Below are 6,351 nucleotides of genomic sequence, written 5' to 3'. Positions count from 1 at the left end.
GGAACATAAAAGAAAATTCCCTCCATTTTTCGCATGCAATGTATTTTACGTGAAAAGTCAGTATTGAACAGGATCGATCTTTTATAAACACGTTTGGGTATGAATGAAGAATATAGAGAATGTGTCTAATTACGTTAATATTTGGTATACTAACCAAATTTGGCCTTCTAATCACAAATCTGTTGTTAAAATGACGCGGACGCGTGTAAAAATTAGTAAATAGAAGAACGCGACAGCAATTCTACTGCACAGTGTTGCAAACCAACAGCATGGATTTTCTTGTGTGTCGTTGGGCACGAAGGGAGACAACGGCATTGATTTGCTAGGAATACGCGTAATTAGTTAAATTATTTATTAACATTTCGGTAACCACCAAACGTCTCTAATTCCCTTATTTTCGTATTTTTCACATTGATACTTACATATTCTGAATTCGTAAGGATTCTTCTATTTCGCGTTTCGTTTTTTGCAGGCAAATAATCTCAATTTTCGAAATATGGAGTATTTTTATTTTCTTCGCTTTTGCTTGCGTTACACGCGATATGGCGGAGAAATCTTGACTAGCGTAGTCCATGATCAGTGGTTATGCAGTGTTGCGACCTTCTTCATAGCAAAATATCTAGGTACTAGTATGGAGAATACGTAAGTATGAATGTGGAAAATACGAAAATAAGGGAATTAGAGACGTTTGGTGGTTACTGAAATTTTAATGATATGGATAACAACATAGGCCTTTAGCCTAAAAATAAACTTCAGTCTGCTGACGTCAGAACGCAAGGTAGCAAGAGTGTTGTGCGATAAGTGATTGAAATAAAACAAAGCAACTGAAACCATTGGCGCGTGGATAGGTTAGTAGGGCCACGCAAAGGTTTCAATAGTGAAAAAGATAGCCCCACGAACCATTGGCGCGTGGATAGGTTAGTAGGGCCACGCAAAGGTTTCAATAGTGAAAAAGATAGCCCCACGAACCATTGGCGCTAGTCCCACGAACCATTGGCGCGTGGATAGGTTAGTAGGGCCACGCAAAGGTTTCAATAGTTAAAAATATAGCCCCACGAACCATTGGCGCGTGGATAGGTTAGTAGGGCCACGCAAAGGTTTCAATAGTTAAAAATATAGCCCCACGAACCATTGGCGCGTGGATAGGTTAGTAGGGCCACGCAAAGGTTTCAATAGTTAAAAATATAGCCCCACGAACCATTGGCGCGTGGATAGGTTAGTAGGGCCACGCAAAGGTTTCAATAGTTAAAAATATAGCCCCACGAACCATTGGCGCGTGGATAGGTTAGTAGGGCCACGCAAAGGTTTCAATAGTTAAAAATATAGCCCCACGAACCATTGGCGCTAGCCCCACGAACCATTGGCGCTAGCCCCACGAACCATTGGCGCTAGCCCCACGAACCATTGGCGCGTGGATAGGTTAGTAGGGCCACGCAAAGGTTTCAATAGTTAAAAATATAGCCCCACGAACCATTGGCGCGTGGATAGGTTAGTAGGGCCACGCAAAGGTTTCAATAGTTAAAAATATAGCCCCACGAACCATTGGCGCGTGGATAGGTTAGTAGGGCCACGCAAAGGTTTCAATAGTTAAAAATATAGCCCCACGAACCATTGGCGCGTGGATAGGTTAGTAGGGCCACGCAAAGGTTTCAATAGTTAAAAATATAGCCCCACGAACCATTGGCGCTAGCCCCACGAACCATTGGCGCTAGCCCCACGAACCATTGGCGCTAGCCCCACGAACCATTGGCGCTAGCCCCACAAACCACTGGCGCGTGGATAGGTTAGTAGGGCCACGCAAAGGTTTCAATAGTGAAAAAGATAGCCCCACGAACCATTGGCGCTAGTCCCACGAACCATTGGCGCGTGGATAGGTTAGTAGGGCCACGCAAAGGTTTCAATAGTTAAAAATATAGCTTCACGAACCATTGGCGCGTGGATAGGTTAGTAGGGCCACGCAAAGGTTTCAATAGTGAAAAAGATAGCCCCACGAACCATTGGCGCTAGTCCCACGAACCATTGGCGCGTGGATAGGTTAGTAGGGCCACGCAAAGGTTTCAATAGTTAAAAATATAGCCCCACGAACCATTACCGCATGGATAGGTTAGTAGGGCCACGCAAAGGTTTCAATAGTTAAAAATATAGCCCCACGAACGATTGGCGCGTGGATAGGTTAGTAGGGCCACGCAAAGGTTTCAATAGTGAAAAAGAGCCCCATGAACCATTCACAGATAGCCCCACGAACCATTCACGGATAGCCCCACGAACCATACATAAATAGCCCACGAACCATTCATAAATAGCCTTAGAGATACTGGGCGAAAGGGGGGGGGGGTTATCACCCCCATCAACCTCACATTGAGCACGCCACTGATCCTGTGCACGTTATGTTGTCGCAAGTTCGTAATCAGAAATGATGAACAGTAACTCGCGTTTATTTACGTTCTAGAACTGTTACACAGTTACAAAACCGCGCGTTTGGAAACACTGACCGGTTGTTACGTCATGAGACGCTCGCAAATATTTGGTTCACGTAGTAGACGGACATCAAGGGAACAGCTTTCATGCATCGGAGCGACATTAATGTCGAAAATTACATGATTTATCGGCAAAAAAAATTCAACGAGTTGAAAGCAAACTTCCAAGACCTTCCTAAAGTATAAATAAACGCATTTCGGTAAGTAATTTCTCCTGTAAAATTGAAAAAAGACGTTTTGGGGAAACGTAAATTTTACCAATTATTTAATTTAGAATTTGGTATTACATTTTTCATGACTCCAAGCAGTGGTAATTACTTTCACCAAGGTTCAAATTTGCTGTAGCTAAGAATAATTTCTAAAATTCTGCAATACTTGTCTTTCTCCTACGAAACTTTGAAAAAATTATGGTAAATATGCGATATAGCCCGAACGGATTTCTTCAAATTTACAGGAGAAACTACTTACTGAAATCAGTTTCTGTAGCATTGTCAAAGTTCTTCGAGGTATTTTCTTTCGCGGAAACTGAAAACTTCACCATAGAATGCTGCAGAACAAGGAATAATTACTTTTTATGTAAGGAACTTGCATTTTCTGTAAAGCGACAATATTTTCCCATTGTTTCCATTATGTACCTGCAGATGGCGCGAGCGTCGAAAGTCACACGGTCTCGCCAGTGTTTCCTGTTTTTTACGAGAATTTTTTTTAACTATGCTTACCTAACCCAACCCAACCTAACCTAACCTTGCCAGAAATGGTCCGTGGGTCTATCTTGAATGGTTTTTTTGGCTATCTGTCAATGGTTTGTAGGGCTATCCGTCAATGGTTTGTGGGGCTATCGTGAATGGTTTTTTGGGGCTATCCATCAATGGTTTGTGATGACATAATGAACACGAAAGTAGGTATTTTTCGGTTAAGAAGGTTGAAACACTGCATACCTACTCCAAATCGACGAAACACAAGCACGACGTGCGAAGATCCACGACGAGTGCACGTCATATTGTCTGTTACCCAAGCGGACCAAGGAAGACAAATAATGACTCGTAATATGAAAAGTTGACACTATTTTATGGAAAAAGGCATAACTTCACCTCAAAGAATCTTCCGCAATGCAGAATAGTTAAGTATCAATGCTAAAATGAACGAAATAAGTGAGAGGTGTTCGGGCTATATCGCATAATTCTGATTACACATTCAGAATTGTTACCGCAAGATCGAATCTTGGATCAAATGATGAGCACAGTGATAAGCTTCACGAAGTATGATTTACTGTAAATTTTGTGGGTAAGACTGCAGAATATGGGCTGCTTAGGAAGAACGTGGTTCCTAATTTTATGGTAATGGTTTGAAGTTAGTAATCGGGGAAAGTAAGTTTTAAGGTGCGGAAATTTTTTTTTCTTTACAAAAACCAGAAAAACGTGTCCAGGTTGGGCGGTATTGAAATCGTAGCAACGATGGAAAATGCATATTCCTGCACAAATCTAGCGAAAGCAAAAAATGCCTATGTTGTTAGGTAGCTAGGTTTAGTTCACTTAGCCTAAATAATAATTAGTCATTGTATTTATGCTAATGAAACCTAACAGGCCTAACCTAACCTTGTAGGCATTCCTCGAAGAAATAATGAAAGAAACTGTGCGTAAACAATATGGACACGAACAAATGGAGAAATGCATTGCTTTTAGTAGCAGGAAAAACATTTTTCATTGTATTTATGCTATTGGAACCCAACCTAACAGGCCTAACCTAACCTTGTAAGCATTTCTCATCTGAAATAATGAAAGAAACTGTGCGTCTGTGGGTGGAATCCGGAGTGACAAATCAACTCGAATGCCGCAAAACGAAGGGTCTCACTTATCGCACAACACTTGAGCGCGTGAACAATAAGGACGCAAAGAAATGGAGAAATGCATTGCTTTTAGTAGCAGGAAAAACATTTTTTACGAGCAATAATATAATAGTAATCGTAAAAGGAACACCGGAAAATGGAAGTAGAAGGTACGTACTTTCAGGGGATATAAATTTTGTTGATCTATTTAGAGGTAAAAAGCAGCCCATGTTCTGCAGTGAGATCTGTCCGTACTTTTCCTAAGGATGTATAAAATATAAGATTTGTACTATGAAGTATATTCGTTCTGAGTCCCTTTTTTGGTGTACTGGCAATCCTAAATTATGATTACTAATTTTGAAGTGGTTTAATCCTTCGCCGTTTCCATTGTGTTCATGCCACACGATCTGACTGTTACTCGCTTTGCCTTTGTCTTACTTCAGTCAGTACAGTGGCTACTTGTTGTGTGAATGTGGTGCCGTAATCGGTAGTTCTGCTTTTCTGCAACATTTAAAACTAGTTTTATATTGTGTGCAAAAACATTGTACAGTATGTACTAGTCTTATTCGTACAGAGGTGGTTGGAAAGTGAAATGATAAAGTACACTGCTAGAAAAGAAAATAGAAAAAAAAAGTCTTGCTCAAATGCTGTTCACAACAATGGTATATTGTTATCTCCATTCACCTTCTTCCACACCCTGTGGACACCATCTTATCCAAAAGGTTTATTTTGGTCTCATCGGAGCAGGTGACGTTCGTTGTTCCAGAACTCCTGGTCTGTTTTGCAGTCTCCCATGATATCCCTGTCTGTACGCGATGAACTGTTAAATTTCTCATTGTCTTTCCTGTTCCATTTTCGACCCGTAACCTCAATTTTCGGAACATTTAATTTTGGATTAGCCTTAAGTTTTCTCAACATGAAAAGTTCCCCTATTTCAGTTAGCCTTTTCTTCTTTCTTCTTGCCCGATTCTTTGTTGAACCCTCATATTTGAATTTATTTACTATAATAGAATGAGATTTGTTCACTATTGGCCCTATTTCCCTCAAAGAATGTCATTTAAGAGCAAGATTCACTATCGCACCTCTAAGGTCATCGCTGAGCTCCTGTCGCTTCCCCATTACAGACTGCCCACGCAGACCTGGTGGTTGAACGATAGTGTGGCTAAACAGTCCTGCAACTGAAGCTGTACGTTCAATGTGCTGCACACAACGACGTGACATGATCACTACATGACTCATGCGTACGAACAAGAAAGGTACATACATGAAACAACCTCTAACGATTTATAATACTCTCCATCCAATACAATTACTGTCTATCACATATTTTGTACACATTACCTTTTCAAATGTACTTCCTGAATACTGGACATCTTTTGTTATGATATTTCGCAAGCTGACCATGTTCAGAGGTGTTTAATACAATGTATACAGCCTGTACGAACAAGTATGATACTATATATCAAATATGACAAAGAGGCGTTACTGTGATTATTTTATATTTAATTCTATATAGACTATATAGGTTTCAAAAATTTCAGTTGTCCGTATTTTCACTTCCCAATTTATGGTAACCCTACTGATGGGGCTTTCATGCTTGAAACCAGACATTACGTGATCAGGTGTTGGGAGCATTTATGGACGTTATTTTAACACCAAGATCCCTAATAAACCATATTAGTGGTGATGTGTATTATACATCTATGTAAAGATGAGATTTTGGAGAATACGTGGGTGTACCCAAAAGAAACCAGTATTTTTTTTTATTTTTTTTAATTTAAAAAAAAAGTCTTGCTCAAATGCTGTTCACAACAATGGTATATTGTTATCTCCATTCACCTTCTTCCACACCCTGTGGACACCATCTTATCCAAAAGGTTTATTTTGGTCTCATCGGAGCAGGTGACGTTCGTTGATCCAGAACTCCCAATTTATGGTAACCCTACTGATGGGGCTTTCGTGCTTGAAACCAGACATTACGTGATCAGGTGTTGGGAGCATTTATGGACGTTATTTTAACACCAAGATCCCTAATAAACCATATTAGTG

The 6,351-nt window shown here is 40.3% G+C and overlaps 1 protein-coding gene across 2 annotated transcripts in view; it reads left to right on the top strand.

Annotated features, from left to right (window-relative positions):
* Positions 1–6,351, top strand: part of LOC145985383 (uncharacterized) — a 48,463-nt gene that overhangs the window by 597 nt on the left and 41,515 nt on the right. The gene's annotated exons all lie outside the window — the stretch shown is intronic.

Source organism: Lepisma saccharinum, chromosome 3 (genome assembly GCF_977018435.1).
Source record: "Lepisma saccharinum chromosome 3, izLepSacc3.1, whole genome shotgun sequence".
NCBI lineage: Eukaryota > Metazoa > Arthropoda > Insecta > Zygentoma > Lepismatidae > Lepisma > Lepisma saccharinum.
This window is presented reverse-complemented; position numbering and strand designations above follow the sequence as displayed.